This window comes from Mastomys coucha, unplaced genomic scaffold (genome assembly GCF_008632895.1).
Source record: "Mastomys coucha isolate ucsf_1 unplaced genomic scaffold, UCSF_Mcou_1 pScaffold4, whole genome shotgun sequence".
Classification (NCBI taxonomy): domain Eukaryota; kingdom Metazoa; phylum Chordata; class Mammalia; order Rodentia; family Muridae; genus Mastomys; species Mastomys coucha.
Window position 1 is genome coordinate 47,506,211 of NW_022196910.1, and position 18,512 is coordinate 47,524,722.

An 18,512-nucleotide genomic window follows, 5' to 3' on the forward strand; every position below is an offset into this window, starting at 1 on the left:
GAACAGGAAGAGTATTTTCACCTGTTCCCCCCACCCCACCCCTGCCCCGCTATAGGAGAATCCAGCTTCCAACTAATCAGCTTTCCACTATTCTGAGAAAGAAACAGGAAGGAATAGTGTAAGGGCAATGACCATGAAGTCTGATGCAGGCAGCACAGGCCATGGTGAAGCTGGGCGAGCAGCCACCGGAGGTCACACTCTGTCCATCTCAGCTACAAACTTATCTCCAGTAGTTAAATGGTGGGGCAGACAGAGGACGCATAAAGCAGAGGCTTCCTGCTATATTTCTCCGAGGTTCAACCCATTAAGAAAATGCAGATCTCCCTGCAGGCAGTAGATCTATGGGTTTTGGAATCATCCTGTTGCCAACAGAGGCCTGCAATTGGTGATCGTTTTGCCGGTGGCAGCTGGGGTCAAAAGCTCTGTTTCCAGAGATAGTCATACCAAATACCCACAAAATGTACATTCGTAAAAATAGAGGAGGGGAAAAGACTAAGAAGAAGAATGAGAGAGAGAGTGTGTGTGGGGGGGGGTGGGGGATGCATACAGCACCCCTCCCAACAACAGTCGCGTTGTGATCCTTCTGGTAATGTTACCCAGTTTTTGTTTATCATAAAAAGACCCCATTAATGCCTCAGCCCCATGAAACAGCAGACCACGTCCATGAATGGCACCTATCAGAGCCTAGGGTAAATCCAATGATTAGAGGGAATTTGCCAAAGGGCCTTTCTAGCTGAGAAAAATGCCTGCTCGGGAGAGGAATGCAGAAAATTCCTGGGCACACAGGCCCCTCTTTGTTGGCAGTCTGGTGGTATTCTGGAGCAAATAAAGGACAAAAATGGGATCTTAGATGCAATGAACATTTGAAGAAAATGGTTTTCAAAGACCTCCTTGAAACATTCCTTTTAACCTCCTCCCAGGAAGGGGGAAAAAAATCCTGATAAAGATGAATGGCAGAGAACTTGTACCCAAAGCCCCTGTTGGTAGCACAGCACAGCCTTGGCTGGTCTTACTGTGATGGTATCATCTTAGTGAGATCTCCCTTGTCCTGCTGAGCCTCCCAGTTAAACAGTAACCCAGAGTTAAAGCTTTGCGGATATGAACACACACACACACACACAGAGAGACAGACAGAGAGAGAGAGAGAGGGAGAGGGAGAGAGAGGGGGGAGGGAGAGGGAGAGGGAGAGAGAGCTTTACTGACAGAGTAAACTAAGATTTAGCATAACATGAAAGCAGACAGCAGGAAAGCAGAGGGATGGGGGTGGGGGTGGGGGTGTGCATGTAAGAGCAGACTGGGTGTGTTAACCATTTTTAGACTGAGACAAAGCAGAAAGAATATGCTGAACCATCACTACCATCCAAACAGATAGAAGCAACCAGAAAGAGAATCCTCAGGCAGACTGGATAGGGTAAAGGAGGGGCGATGGATGTAAAGACCCTGGGTACCTGTGGGCTGCACTTGAGTTCACATCTGTGCACAAGAGCAGCGTTTGTGAGTCAGAACCCATACACCAGTCAGACATAACACACTTGCACTGTTTTGCCTGTGCAATGGCCGGGGTCTATGGGAACGCTACTGTCCCTCATTCAGTATGCTATCCCAGGAAAACAAACTCTTGGTTTGGTTTGGTGGGAAGCAGCTAGAATGATAGGGGTTTATCAGAACCTCACAGAATTCCCTTTTTGTTGTTTGTTTTTAAAACAAGATTTAGCTAGTCCTCAGCAAGTCATTTCTGAGTTTCTCATTTTTCTGAAAAGGGACCTCCCCCAACCCCTCCCACTTCCCAGCTTCCTAAGGCCCAAACAATTTTAATGACTTTTCTGTACAGTGTGCCCCTAAGTACAATACCTTTCCTCATAACTCTTGTTATAGACTTATTTTATGTTCCATTTTAATGTCTGTTGGGCTGAGGGGAAGCAAAGTAATAATCATGTAATTCTAGTTGAAGGTTCTCCTCCCCTTCTCCTGGGCCAAAATCTAATAAAATATTATTTATTTGCATCTTCGGAGAGCCATTCACTAACATTCTTTCAAATCCATAGGAAAGGGCTCTCAAAGGTGGTGTCTTTATTACTTTGTGAATGCTGTTCATTTTACTGTTTGTTTTAAATGCCATTTTACTGGTACCCATGGATTCACATTACAGACCTGGTGGAGGGTGCTATTTGGAGTACACAGGACAGATGCAAACCTTGGGTTGTGTTTCTCAGTACTCACTCCCAGACTCTCCTTGCAAATAATCATGTGTACATAATTGTGGGGTTATTGCACCCCTGTTTATGGCCATCTCTGCCCTTTCTAAGAGTTACCCCAGTAAGTCTCTACCTGGGGGTGTGCTCCTGTAACATTTATACATCTGCTCGCTAAACATGAAGTTTTGCAAACACTAATGAACACAATAGTTCTGCAGCATGCAATAGTGGCTTAGGGAAACAACTGACGAACCCCTTTAATGCATTTAATAAATTCCCTCCCAGGTCTGGACTGAAATAGCTTTATTACTAGAGTGTTCAAGGATAAAACCCTTAGTTTGGCTAACATAAAAGAAAAATCCATTTGAAAGAAGTGTCCAGAGAAGAAAGACATTTACGTACGGCAGAGGGTAAATGTTCAGAATGACCCCAATTCAGATACCTTATAAATGGAGGGTACCTCTCCACCACTCCGGAAGCCTCTGAAAGCCTGCCAGATGCATAAATCCTGAACGCATCTCCTAAAAGATAAGAAGGAGCTTGGAAAATGGATCATCAAAGAAACACGCAGGGCCAATAAAAGAAACCACACACATACACATAACTCTCGTTCGCCAGATCCCTCGTTCACAAACCTCGCAGCAGACAGTAAGAGTTCTAAACCTAAGCCTTGCAGACAGCAATCCGATTTCCTATTTAAGCCTGGGTCCTTAGCATGCTGAAGTAAATGCAGGGCCCCTTAGACTGTCAGAGGCACACCAGGTTCAGGCTAAGTTGAAAATAGAAATAATACGAATTGAGTCAAAAAGGAAAAAAAGAGAGAAGGGAAGGAAGGAAGGAAGGAAGGAAGGAAGGAAGGAAGGAAGGAAGGAAGGAAGGAAGGAAGGAAGGAAGGACACTAGCTATCATTATGTATGTGTGCTTTTATATTTTGAGAAAATTTTAATAATATCATAATCCTTCAAAACTAAACTAAAATAACATCATAGATAGCGCTTCAGGTAGTGAGATGTTTGGATTTTGTTTTAGTTTGGTTTTGTTTGCAAATTCTGGACAAAACCTCACACAAGGGCCTACAACAGCTGCCCTTGAGAAGGGCCTCTAAGTTAGGCATTGTATTTGTTTTCTTTTGGAAGACTTAAACCATGCATCTTAATAGCTCTCAGTATGGCTCCACATCCTCAAAGGAGACCAGACGACTTTTATCCCTTAGCCCCTGGGAGAGCTCTGGCTTGCTGCCCCCTGTAGGGATCCCTACTCTGGGACTATTGCTGAGTCTAACCCTGACGGGGGTCTTTGGGAGTCACTGGTTTTGACCCTGCCACTTTTGCAAGAATGAAAGCCTCAGGCAAGAAGGATGTTCCAAAGACAAGTCCTACTTTCCAGATATCTGAAAGGATTAAACATGTTTTTAGATTTATCTTATTTTATAGGTGTGAGCATTTTGCATGAGGTATGTGTGTGCACACTGCATACATACCCAGCACAGGCAGAGGTCAGAAGAGGCCGTAGAATCCTCTGGAATTGGAGTTATGGATGACTGTGAGCCAACACGTGGGTGCTGGAAATTTAACTGGGGTCTTCTGCAAGAACAGCAAGTGTTCTTGACCTCTGAGCCATCTCTCCAACTGCAAATTTTAACGCTACCCTTTTTTTATATATATAAAAAGATTATTTTTCCAAGTGTTACTCTCTTGGACTGTACTCTCAAGGAGGAAAACAATTTAAACACACACACACACACACACACACACACACGAAGGAAATGAATCTTACAACAAAAGAGGAGGTGTATTCTTCCCCAAAGCATCCTTTTGACCTCCTTCCACAAAGGGTTGAAATGTGGAGTGCCCTGCCATGGTGAATCTTGTCATGAAACTAAATGCCTGGTATTTTAGCTGTGACCACACCTTGTGAAAAGACAGTAGAAATTACCGTGAACAGAGCAGGTCTTGCTACAGTCCCTTGAAGAATCCCCTGTATTAACAGCAATTAAAAGAGTTGAGGTGTAATTTCAACCTCCTTCGTGCAGGACCCCACCTCACCTTCAGCAGGAAATGGGACCTGAGTCAGTGGGGCACGGCTATAATAGGAGCCTGTGAGTGGGGTGCAGCAGAGCCATCAGTATAAATCTGTCACAGACACACTCGAAGAGGAAGAAGGGCCTCCATACACTGCAGTCTTTACACTTTCTGATGCGGATACTGATTTATGGCGCATGGGAAGCAGAGAGCCTTAGAGCCAAAGGGGCCTTGTGAATCAAGGCCATTTTGTAGGTTTCCGCCCGTTCCAAAGAACTACACATTTATAATTGTGCTTGAAGTCAGACTCCTTCCAGCCCCAGGAGGCAGCACCATTTGGTTGAAATAAAACGAAGGACTTATCCTAACAGCTGGCCAGTCCTAGTTTCAAGTTTTAACAACAGGATGAATGGATTGTAAGCACCATGGAAGGCATCAGAAAGCACTATGCCAAACTTTCAGAGCCCCTCTCCCTAGCTACCTCATTCCCATGTATATCAGGTTCATCCCAAAACAACCAACCCTACTTTGAAGAGTTCCCAGCCTCTGTCACCCCACACCAATGACTCTCTCATTGAGATAACGTAAAAATAATCCAGCTGAGACCCCGTAGAAAATGTCTCCAGAGTTTTAGGCAAGAGGAGAGAGAGAGAAAGAGAGAGAGACAGAGACAGAGACAGAGAGAGACAGAGACAGACAGAAGACAGAGAGAGAAAGGAGGAGAGGAGAGGAGAGAGAAGAAAAGAGAAGAGAAGAGAAGAAAAGAGAAGAGAGGAGAAGAGAAGAGAAGAGAAGAGAAGAAAAGAGAAGAGAGGAGAAGAGAAGAGAAGAGAAGAGAAGAGAAGAGAAGAGAAGAGAAGAGAAGAGAAGAGAAGAGAAGAGGAATCAGCTAACAGTAAATGAAATACCAGCTCAGAGTTAGTGTTAATTAATTGAAAACACAGTTTCAAAGTACCCCCTAATAGAAGACTTCCTCCATGCAGCGAGTATCTGATTCAGAGAACGACTCAAACATTAAAAATCACACTCAGGGCGACTCTAGTGGTGCTGGCAGGGCCAAGTTCAATATTTTCCCTGTGAGGCATGCCTGTACTATAAAAAGAATGTGATGTTTGAAAACTAGTGTCTCTGCTCTGGGCTGCCATTCAAAGTCTCCCCCTAGCTTGCCAGCCACATTTCAAGAGTACAGTATGAATCACGATCATGTGATGAGCCCCTCCTTGCCAAATTCTTTCATGTTGCTACCACAGTGTGTTCCCTCTTAGGTCTCTGCCAGCAACTCCTGTCCCTTAGCCAAGACCATCATTGTGAATACTGGTGGAGAGGCACAGAGCCCTCTGCTCCTGGCTCACCAGCCAGGAGACAAGGAGGCGCATTTATTGTAAACACAGCAGTGACTGATCTGACAGGAGCAAGGGACAATTGAGAGATGGGGCAGAGAAACAGTAGCAGAAAGCATGAGACACGCAGAAAGGGGGTTGCTGAACCAGGAAGGTTGTCTCTGTCAGGCTGGCATGGGATTGGGTTCCTGAAATTCAGTCACTTAATTCTCCTGAAAGCGTAATCACCAACATCTTGGATGGGGAGACTGAGGCCTGACATGTGACACACGGCAGGCGTACAGCAAAGAGAGACAGAGAGGGCTGTAACTCTGACCTATCCAGGCATCTTGGCTATCTCAACTGTACTCCTGACTCATCAGCTCACAGTTGGAGCATCTGGGAAGTCCTTCTTTGGCCATTTTGGGCCACCTATATGTTTATGGTACCTCTTGCAACAGGACATACCACATGTAGTAGGCAAGTATCTGTGTCACCCAGATAAACAATCACAGGGTCATTCCCCTACAGTCCTTGTCATAGGACCGTCCTTAAGACTTACTGTCACCTCAAATGCTACTCTGGGGTCACCATGGAAACCAGGAGTGTATGGAGAAAAATACTGTCTTTTTTTTTTTTTAACATGGTGAATCACTTCTGACAGAGCCGCTCAGGGTTTATCCCTTACTTACCACGGGTTTCTTTTGTGTCCGTTTATTGCTGTGGTTAACTGCAGATGGCTTGCCAGTTTTCTGTGAGTCTTCTGTAAGCCTGGCACTATCTGGATCCTTAGAGGCAGACATGAATGGTGAACCTAGGATGTTCTCTGGAGTTACAATGCCTGTTTATCCCAGTCTTTCTAAAAGGCCTGTTAGGTCCTAGGGTTTGACATCAAAGCAGTGTTTACATCAGAAAGATGTCTGTGCCAAAGGGCAGATGAAGGAGCTGAAGGAAACACAGAAGAAGCAGTTGTGTGGCCCTACCCACAGTAGCCTGAGCTGGGGGTGGGGTGGGGGGACCTCAGTATTTCTGTTTTGCGTGAGGGCGAAATCTGTGGAAGTGTGGAGAAATGACGGCCCATGTGCCTAGTTTGAGACAGCTGTGTGATACAGCTGCTCTCCATCACCCGAACCCCTCATCACTCTGCCCCAATTCCTACATTTCCCACAGAATGTTAGAAATGTAGTATTTGGAATAACACCAGGTGTTAGCTTTGCTCTTTTCCATTGATCAAGTCATAAGAACATGTTCCGAAAAGAATAGGAAGGATTATGAAAGGACTCTAGCCCACACCTACAAATGTACTCTGTCCACTTCACCCAACAAATATCAATTATAAAGCAAGGAAATCTCAGGCTTTGCTAAGGGCTGGGCACACTATGGTTTCTCTCATAGGGGAGCTGAGATTACTAAGATAGTTTAAGTTAACTATTTCAGTTGTACCCTGTGCTTGATAACTACTAACTCGATAGTATATTTGGGAGGGTGGCATTTGGGCGACGCTCCCTGGACTACGCTGTTTCCAACCCAAACCAGCCCAAAGGGAGTTGTTTCTTCCCAACTCTGCGACTTGGTGATGTCATTGCTCTGTGGATCCTTACTTATTGTGATGACTATGGAAAAAAATAAATGTAGGTAGAAAAGAACGGGAAGGGTCATTTGGATTTCCTTTAGAGGGAAGAACAGAGGAAATTTTCAGGGTGACTGGCCACACAGGTGGATCAAGGACATAGAAGCAGGTGGTAAAATAGAACCCCTCTGAAGCCCAGCTGCCCTGCCTGCGCTGTCGCTGTTGGCCGTCTCAATGACTTTATCTCTGTGTCTTGCTTCTTTCATCAGTAGGATGAGGCTGATGGTAACGCTTATCTCACGGGGTTTATTTCTCAAAGGAAACACAATCCTCACAATAGCCCCGGTATGTACTTTCCCATGACCTAATCTACTTCCCAACTCAGGTTTGTCAACAGCCACCTACCAGGGCTTTAAAGTCACAGGCTGATCTACCCACCACTATGCCAGCTCCAGCCCTCAGCCTGACACCCGCTGGCCTCCTATACTGTTTCACAGCATCCTCAGACCAGAAGCTCTCTCTCTCTAACCCACCCATCTGCCTCTATTCGGAGGGGTGCATGTCTGAGCTCTCACTGATTAGATACATGTTTACTCTGTTAGTAGTGTGTGGGTCGCATCATGAGTCCCCTATGAACTACAGCTGCTCTGAGCATCCTTGACTTGGGGCCCACACTGCTTTGTCAGAGTGACAAGTGCAGAACTGGAAGTTTGTAGTATTAATTCTTTTGCTTGGGTGGAGGGGGAAGGGTGTTGGGGGGAAGGAGGAATGGGGAGGGGATATGTCTCAGTGGTTAAGAGCACTGACTATTCATCCAGAGGTCCTGAATTCAATTCCCTGCAACCACATGGTGAATAAATAAATACATAAATATTTTTTTAAAAAAATTCTTTTTGTTGGTGGGGGGGGACTGGAAAGTGGGAAAAATGATAACAATCCTGTGTTCACCAATTTTAGCGGAATCCAAATGATTTAGGGGCCTAGGAAGATGGTTCAGTGGCTAAGAACCATTGGCTGATCTTCCAGAAGGCCTAGTGTTCTATTCCCAGTACCTACATGGTTGCTCAAAACCATATGTAACTCTTGTCAGATTCCTGGGGATCTGATACCCTCTTCTGGTACCTGTAGGGACCAAGCATGTATGTAGTACACAGACATGCATGCAGACATAACATCCATATACACTAAATTAAGTAAGTAAATAAATAAATAAGACTTTTAAAAAATCCAAATGAGAGAAATCTTAACTACGTAAACTACCTGTTATCAGGATACTCAAAGTCATGTGACAGGTACAAGTATGAGGTTTGGGGCTGAGTGGCACAGCCTGGCAGGAAGATCACACGTTCAAGGCTAGCCTGGGCTAGAACTCAGGGCCAACCTAGTCAACTTGATGTGATAAGACCCTGTTTCAGAAATATGTTAATGAGCAGGATCAGTGAGAAACTGAGTGGGTAAAGGCTCTTGCTCCCAATTCTGACAATCTGAGTCTGTTTGTCGCAGAACCCACGTGACGGAAGGAGAGAAGTGATGCCTGCAGATTGCCCTCTGACCTCTGCTGCTTACAAACGTTAATGCCTTGAATTCAGCAACATGCCAGAGTTGGGTTTGATTCCATATTCCCTCCTCTGAGGACCTTTGTGTTGTCTTATAGCCAGTCTCCTTCCCTATGATATCCTGCAAGAAAGGAGGATTAAAAGGATCTCCCTTCTAGGAGATATGGGATGAATGAAGGAGCTGAAGAAAACACAGAAGAAGCAGTTGTATGGACCTATCCACCGCCGCCTGAGCAAGGTGATGGCAGCGGGGACCCAGGGAGTCTGAGAGCCTTCACCTCAACAGACAGGTTGGACAGAAGCAGCCAAAGAGCACCCCTTGACATCCTGTTCAGCATCCCAGATTCTCCACACCTCACCCTTTCACGCTGCGTGCCGCTTACACAACAGCCATACTGAAGAATATGATCTTTCTCTTGATCAATGTGATCCAGTGACTCACTTTTAAAAGGAGCAGTTTTGTGGCATGCAGCTTGACATTATCCGATGACGCGGTTTTGAAAGCCATTAGTTACCACTGTTCTTATTTCTATTATTGTGACTCAAGGCAGGAAATATGGGAGGGACATCCAGCCTTGCAAATACCTATGGAATACTGAGTGTGTGCTATAAGGCACATAAGAGTTCCAGGATCTCTCTTATTCCCAGGAGCATACACCTTCCAGAGACTGTCACCAGGGCACAGGCAAACAAGGGAATGAGACACACATTATTAGCTCATGTGACAAGTTGCAATGTTTGCCAAATGGAAGAGAACAAAAGCTCAGAGGAAAACATTTTGTTTTCAATCTACAAGGATATTAATAAAACTCAAGCCCAGCATTGTGGCTAGAGTTCCCAGGAAGAACTGTGTTCTCCAGCCAAAAGAACAGAACAACAGACTTTTGTGTCTCTGAACTATGTATCTCGTGATGTCATTTAAAACTCCGCTATTCATCATGAACATGCCTGCCTGGAAACATGTCTCTCTGCAACTTGGGCACCAGGAGAGAAAACCCAAGGATGGATCTCTGGGGCAAAATTTGTAATTCAAATGCAGTAAAGCCAGTGAATACAGTTGGACCTGTCATATGACAGTTCAAAAGCAAGATCTTAAGAAACTGCAATTAAATTAAAATAAAACTAAATTTGCAAAGGGCCAGAAAGAGGATAAACTAGAGAAATATACACACTTCATTAAAAAAAAGAGAGAGATGACCCTCAATGCAAATAGAATTCATAATACAGATAGAAAAAAAGGGGATGAATTATACAGCAGCAGCATCTAAAAATACAGCTCAGGAAGGCTTACGCTGACTCAGTTTGTACTTGACACCACTGGAAGAAAATTCCCATTTGGAAGCCACAAGTGGTTTATGCTTTAAGTCAACATTTCTATGCTACTTAGTATGTTCCAGGTGCACTGTGAATCACTTTACATATGAACGAATTTAATGGCCTCAACAGCCATTATCGATATCGTTATTGATTCCATAGGGCAAATAGCCCAGACAACAAAGCCAGAGTCTGAGAGATTGCTTGAAAGCAAGAACAAGCAAGACCGGTCATTGTTCATTGCGCTGTAGCTGGAAATATTTACAATTTTGAAGGTAGCCCTGACAAAAATGGAGCCCAGTCATTTGATTCACAGGTGACAAAAAACAAAAAACCAGGGTGCAGAAACACTCATCTTTCCAACCCCCCACCACACACACACACACACACACACACACACACACACACACACACAAGCATCTTCTTAAGCTACTAAACCTCTAAAGCCCCGCCTCCCTTCCTGGTCAGAGAGTCTCACTGGGCCATAGAAAGCCAGTGAGGTACCGTAAGAGCCTGGCATCCTCAGGGAGAGCTGTTACCCTGATCAGGAGTCAACAAGTCACAGGTTGGTTTCTGAACAAGAGACAAAACATTTTAGAGTCAGGGGGTTGAGTTTCTTATGCCTACACAGAGTCCTTATTCCTAAAGGGACAAAATTCAAGTCAGCAATAGTGTTTTCTCCTAAATAACACCTTGAACTTGAACTTTGAAAACTCTAGGCGCCATCACTGAAGGCCAGAAGTCTGATCGCACACTGCTCTTTATCTGAGTCCTCCCACTTCAAGCTGGGTTCTTCATGGAAACATGTATGCACCAAGCATGCAGACACTGCAGCTCACATGTGAGGAGCTCAGAGGACAACCTCTATTATGTAGGCTCAGGAGACTGAACTTGAGTCATTTGGTTTGGAGACAAGCACCTTTACCAGCTAAGCCATCTTGCCTGCCCAGTCACTGTGATCTCAATTAAAATGTATTCCTTAAGGAGGGTGGGGGAGGGGGGGGAGAAGAAAAAAGCTACTCTGTCTTAGAAAACCTCTTTTTAACAGAATGGGTACTTAACAATTACTTGCCTTTCCTGTTACACCTGCAAAGCAAACTGTCTTACAGGCAACACTGAATCGAGCGACACTGAAGGCTTCCGTTGATGGGCACTATACCACCTTCTTCGTTTACACTTTCCCATTCAGTCTGTTTTATCATTTAGTCTGTACAACCCTTAAAAGCTATGACTGGCACCCCCATTTTCCAGATGAGCTATGAAGGCTGACTGGATTAAGTACTCTGTAAAGGTTACCGAATCCTTAGCAGCTGGGTCTATTAAAGCCCAACAGAAGTAAAGATGGAGCCTTCAGAGATGTCATTTCTACTCCAAGTTGGGCCGCTCTCCAGATAGGCAGTACCTTCTCTGGGCCTCAGTTTCCCAATCTTGGTAAGATTCAACCATGCTCCAGGTTTCCTTCCCGCCTCAGGCTCGGTGCCTGCTGCAGCTGCCCTCAAGGAGGGCCGCTTTGTTTTGAGTGTTCAGCTGCTCTGGCAGGGCCACCCCAGGCTCTGCCCTGTTTTGTTTCTGCTGCTGGACCCAGTACAGATACAATCCTGGCAGCAGCTCAGTGGAGCCGCAGAGGCTTCCTCCTTCCCCGAACTGCTGGCCGTTTTCAGTATGAACCAAAAAAGGGTGTGCAGGTGCCAACTGGCAGAACTGCGCAACTAGCAGCAGGATTCTCCCAGGCAGCCATAGAAGGGCGGGCGCGCCTTCTGCCTAGCTCACTGCAAAGGTTGCTTTGGGCATGCAGTCACCAGCGGTGTGTGTGTGCTGGCTTCCCTCTGGGCAGGGCAGACGGCCTTGGTGAGAGACCGATTACTGGGAGGTAATGAAGGCTCTGGGGTTCCATGCCAGCAGCTGACCGCCCAGGGACAGGAGATGGAAACAGCGATCAGCAAAAGCCACATCCAAACCTCACAGCCCGGACCTCCGAGTAGGCTGCAGAACTAGCCCTGCCAGACGTCTGGACAGAGGGAAAGGCTACATTTGCAAGAGGGAAGGAGGGAGGGTAGCTGTACCCTCCCCCTTACAAGCTGTAAGACTGGGTTCTAGGATCAGCAGGGCCCTTCTCTGGTGCTTGCTCTGTGCAGGAGTCGGGATACGAGACGATTCTCATTCTGTCGTCCCCTCCCTGTCTCTCCCATGGCCTAGGACAAGGCTGGGGCCTGGACTGTTCCAATCATAACTGGATCATTCCGCTACTTAGTAGCACGCCAGCCAGATTGGTGGGAGTGGTGTTTTATTTTGTTTCGCTACCATTAGGGAAGATTGCTTCATAATCCTTTAAATGTTTTTATCCAAGTGTTATTTACACATCCTGGCCAGCAAACACGTGATTACAGCAAACAAGGCAGAGAGAAGGCAAAGGGACTGAGGAGGCTATGTGACTCAGGAGGCACAAATAGCGTCTGTACTGAAGAACGGGACAACTGTCTCTTGCACCAACAGAACACAAAACCTGCAAACTGGAAGCACTCTGGGACAAGGAAAAGCTGTGGAGGTAGGCTGGAAGAGGCCAGTGGCGCTTGCCTGAGTCCTCCCCTCCTTTTCCCTGTCTACTTTATGCAGGCAAAGCTTCCTTGGATGCCCATAGCCTCTTCAAATCGGTTCCCTGCCTTAGTGATGCACAGTACAGGTTTGGTGCCATCCCAAACGCCCAGATCAACAAGAAAACCAGCTCTGTCTGTGTGGAACTGTATGGAAATGACCAAATGCACGAGCGTGGCTTTAAAGGAATGCTGTCAATATTTACTGGGTGATGTTAGATCATGCCAAACATCAGCGTGGAAAGGCTACACAGAGCCAGTTATGATTAATATCACTTCTCAGAAGTGCAATGAATGAGCTGCCACAAAGCCCCAAACCTGGTAGTTTTGTTTTTGTTTTTAAAGTAAAAGGAACCTTAGCCTCAAGATTCAGAGTCTTGGAACAATGTCTTCTCATCAAGGAGAAATCATTGAACCTTTTCCAACGAGAACTTGGCTAGAGATTATCCAACTCGAAGAACTCTCAGGCTACATATTCATTCATATTTCTCCCCACCCCCACCCCTCTGTGTGTGTCTGCCTCTCTCTCCTATTTCTGTGTCCTTCTACACAGCCATATCTAACACCCTATTCAAGCCATGGATCCTCTCTAAGCATACATTTTCTTATCCTTAATGTTTAGGGAACCTTGTATTTTCCTATCTAGTTCTTAGATTAATTATTTGAACATGAGAATCTAATGAGATTGTCAGCAGCAGCCTTTTTTTTTAACCTTTAAATACCAAGGACAGCACAGGCTCTCCCAGAACAACAATAGTAACAAAACATATTTTTTGAAAAGTTTCCCTTAACTCTATTGGAAAAAGGCAAGCAAAATAACAACAACAAAACAAACAAACAAAGGTAGAACTAACTGTATCAGGAAGTTTTAGGAATGAGAAGAGAAGGCAGTGACCCGAGACAGTGGGCAGAGGTCTTAGCACCCTGCTCTGAACTGAAATGCTCTGCAGCTGAGCCCATTTTTCCTTTGGAAAACTTGTCTTCCTGGGATCTTATTCTACAGTGACCAGGAGTGACTGTCAAAGATCTGTGAATGGATTTCAGGATGTGTAAGTGGCACCTCCCAGCTTCAACTGACTACCTTTTTTTTTTTTTCATAACCACTCGCATACTTTTGGTCAACCGCTGTAAAATAAACAGTCCTTCCCAAATGTTTTTGTTGTCTTTGACAGCGCAGCAATAATTCACTTGGCATGCTGAGGGACAGGGGCACACTTAATGCTGCTGGGAGGCTAGCTTTTATGATTTCTATTCATCAAATTGTTTTTATGTGAAGAGATGCCAGACTGAAAAGAGCATAAAATATCCTAGGGATGTGTTAACATTTACATCTTCACTCTGAGTTCCCATCAAAATAATAGATGTGGGCATGTGTGTGTGTGGACATGCACCATGTGTATAAACATATCTATATGCACACTGAACATATATCTGAAATAATATTCCTCTAAAACACTTACTGGTTTTGTACTGGACTTTTGTTTCTAACTTGAGAAGTGTAGCTACTAAATTATGGCAATTGTCACCAATGCAAATGAGGGTTTAAATTAATATTAAATATTAAATTAATATTTATTCTTCCTTAGAAAAGTCTGGAGGAAACATATCCTAACATGTTCTAGTGCTTATTTAGTTAATACTCTTGATCTATTTTCTCTGGATCATATATATGTATATATATTATGTAATATGAAATTTTATATATATATACATATGTATGTATATATAGAGAGATCAAGCATAATATCATTTATTCAAAGGAGCTTGACTTTCCCTTAGAGTCAGGATTATTGATATAGGTTATTGATATAGATGTATCAGACAAAACAAATTCTTCTCTTGTGTCAGGAATGAAAGTAAATAGCTTGAGAAACCACAGACTCTGTGCACTATTACACAGGATACCTTTGTGGAGGACGATGTTTGCAGGAAGAGGCTGACATCTGGATGGCTTTTGCACCTGTATCTTCCAGCCTGAACAACATGACTGGAGCCTTATAGTCCCTGATCGGTATGAAAAAAAAATCTTGCATTGAATTTAAATGCAGAGGCCAGGAGATTCTCAAGCAAGTCACCACACCTGTGTTCCTTCACAGTGATTCACCCTAAATGCCTGAGCTGGCTTTGGGTTCTCCAGCAGAGAGCAGTGAATCACCACAGGAGACTACAAGTGAGGGGCCCCCACCAACAGAGAACAGGCAAGCCCAGCAGACTCACAGAGAAACCGCATTTACAGATCTAAAAAGTAGATATTCACACACACACACACACACACACAGATCTAAAAAGTAGATATTCACACACACACACACACACACACACACACACACACACATACACACAAAACATTTTGCTGCCCTGAAATTACTTACACCATCACATATATTTAGGTAGCTAAATACTAATGTCACTTGGAAATAATGAAGATGACTAGAAGGGAAAGAAATGTTTTTCCAAAAGTGGCTTCCTCTTTCAATTCTGCCCTTCTTACAAGGCTGCCCATTGACTACAGTTCTCTCTCTCATCTGAATTCAGGATTACCTGCTGTCTGCTCTTGAATCCTGGGACACCTCCTTTTGCAGATCTTCCTGTATCCTTTGCGGACAGCACAAGAAAGCCTTGGGGAATGGTAAAGCAGTGCATTCAGGATTGGAAGCAACATTGTTGCAAAAAGATCTGTTTCTGGAAGACTAAAAACCCCCTTTCAATGGCTAGAGTTCAAACTGAGGTACACATGGGCAGGTCGTGGGAAGGGTGCTTCCAGGTGAACTGATTTATGGCACTAAACACGGACTTGTTTACAGTGTAACCCAACATGGACTTGTTAACAGTGTAACATGAAAGGGTGCCTGCTACCCAAATAACCTCACTGCTAAGCAGGGGTGGGGCAGCGCCTTGCCATAGGGGGTGCTGTATAAATAGGTTCTTCCTCCATGAACAAGCCTCATGTCAGAGTATGAGTGAGTGGAATAAGTGGAACAGTTGCGCTTCACTGCTTTGAACAAAAACAGCCATTGTCACCAAAGGAAGTAGGAGGTTTTCCAGTTCCTTGGATGTGGCACACATGATCTGATCTGTTACTTTTCTCAGGTGCAAAGAACTTAATTTATTTATTTTTTTAAAGAAAAGATATTGGGGAGGAGATCTAAAAATCCAGATGGATCCTTCATTTGCTTTACTGAAATGGAGATAATACCATCTGTAAACACTACACAAACTTTTGGCTAGTCCCCATGCCAAAAAGCGTTTCTCTTCCATGTCTTTCAAAGTGCTGGACTCAAACACCAGCCTCTGTATGCAGACTGCCAAAATACAAAGTGAAGCACGGGGCCCTACACATCAAAGGGGAGAGGGCAACATGGCGCTTTGCCCGAAAAGCACGCTGTAGGGCTGAGCGAACTTTGCAGGGACCGGCTCACATCAAAAGTTACAGCCCTGAGTTTTGGTTTTCCCAGAGACCGGTGTCATTTGACCTTTGCAAGCCCTGCTCAACAATTCTATCTGCTGGTCTTGAAAAAAGCCACTCCTCCCTCTCGGCCCTCTCCAAAGTCCTCTGAGGAAAACCTTCCAGAAAAAAAAAAAAAAAAAGGAGTAGCTCTGGAGGGCAGACAAAGCTTCAGCCAGTCTTCCAGTCCACCTCAGCTTCCTGCAACTTAAGGCAGGACTGCAGGAGACAAGAGTCTTCCTGTGGCCTGGGTCAACAGCCTGCCTCTTTTGTCTTTTCCCAGGGGTTTGTTTAGAAAGTCTCTAACTCATTCTTTCTCCTCCAACCCCATTTTTTTTTGGTTGTTGTTCTTTTTTTGCTCTTATCAGTTCAAACAAGAACAATGAATTCCTCAGACCCACAAGAATGTGACAAGGTGTCACCAAAGGCAACGAGGAAGGTGATGTATGGGCCATACAGCACCCATAAATCACTTCACAGCCAGAGCTACAAAGAAAAAGCCAGCCACCCAGAGCTGAGTTAGAGGCCCTCAAACCCTGCTCCAGCTCCAACGTCCTTGAAGAGGCTCACCTGTACAGACACACACACACACACAGGCACACAGATGTACAAAATACACACATACATACACACCCACACATGCTCACACAGGGGCACAGAGCATCCCAAGTTCTTTTCCTATTGTTGCAAATACTGCACAGACATAGCAGGACACTATTTAATTTAATGGGCTTTAGGGAGATGTGTTTACATGGCTTTTCTAAAGGCTGCCTGGAAAGTTCGATTTGAAACTTTAAAAGTTTGTAATGGGCAAAAGCATTTGATCTTACGTCACAATGTGATTTTTAAGAACCTTGGGACTTTTTTAGGTGGTGAAAATGATTCTAAGGTTTCAAAAATCATAATCCAAAGCCAAGAGAAGCATGAGTTCCAGGCTAGCCTGGGCTACATGTCTCAAACAACTAAAACCATTCAGAAGTAGAAATTGTTTTGACTGCTTTATGGTGACATAAAAAATAACTGAAAATTACCAACCTAGAGTCTCCCTCTAGGCCCACACAGGACATGGATTATTTGGAAGAAAAACTTAGTATGTCGTTGCATATGTGCTAAAATGTGAAGTGAAATGATGTCATCCATTACAACCTTATGCAAAGTAGCCTATGGGAAAATATTAAAAACCAAAGGTGTTTTATGCCCGTGTTTTAGTATGTTGAACCCTGCACTATGATTTGGGAAGGAGAGTGCAATATCCACTGAGGACAAAAACTTTAGAAATATTTAAATTCGAGCGACAGACTAATTTCATGGCAGCTTAGAATCCATTCTGTGGAACCATGATACAGAATTCCTAATATTTTTCAAAAGTACCTTGCATGTAGAGTAAGGCAGACCACAACAGCCTGGTAAACTATTTGTAAGCATTTATGCATATGAAAAGCGGAATTGAGCTACTATGTCCCTTTAAAGCATACTTAGGAGAAAAATATTTTTCCAAAGAAATAGTTTTGTCAAAAAACTAAAGATGATAACAAGTCCCTGCCTAATTCCCACAGTGAGGGAGACCAGGATCGGGCAGATAGAATGCAGTTCTTCTATTTCTTCCCTCTAAGTACTTTTAATTTGAATAAAATATTCCAGTATTCCGGAGAAGCAGAGCTGAGTGTATCCCTACTTGCTAACCTGATTTATAAAAACAGTTCAAAGAAAAGAGGAAATGGAAACCAAACAAGTCTACTGCATTGGCACTCCAGACTGCTGGCTAATAGTGCTCCTGAGATGGAAAAAGGACAACCCGAATACATGAAACTTTCTATGGAGGATTAGTTGCTCTACTTAATGGGCTTTGTACCCAGGGGCCAATGGTTATTAGACATTGCAATTTGTAGTGCCTATAAATGTAGTAGTGTCATCAATTCTTTCCTTGTCACCAATGCCCAATAGTGAAATAACTTGGCTATAGGTGTCATTAACATAACCAAAGAAGGATATAGCATGACACAGGAGTGTTGTGTTCTAGGCTGAGAATGGAGGAGGAGAAATTCCATCTTGGACTATACTGAAGGAATTATTATTATTATTATTATTATTATTATTATTATTATTATTATTTGTAGTAACTACTGAATGCTATTTAGCATAGGAAATTCTTTTGACGCATCCACATTTCTAACTTAAAACCCAGCTATGGCTTGGGTATCAGGTTATACAGTAGGTCTAAAACATTGTTATAATGGGGCAAAAGTCTTTCTGGCTGGACGGAAGGAGGTGAGAATCTACCAGTACATGCAAATCTGTGAGAGTCTAATATTTCTTCAGTTGGGGGAGGAGGGACTGTAGGAAAAGGCCTCTTGCAAAATGTGACTCTGTTCTCTTGAAGTGAGGGAGACAAACTAGAAGGGGAAAGGGAATCAGGGCTAACCATTTACATGCTGCTCATATTTTAAAGACTCCATGAAAAGATATTAACTTTCATATTGTTTTTTGGTTTGTTTTTTTTT

General features: G+C 44.0%; 1 protein-coding gene across 1 annotated transcript in view; it reads right to left on the reverse strand.

Moving 5' to 3' along the window:
• Nucleotides 1–18,512, reverse strand: part of Hmga2 (high mobility group AT-hook 2) — a 117,306-nt gene that overhangs the window by 53,305 nt on the left and 45,489 nt on the right. The window lies entirely within an intron of this gene.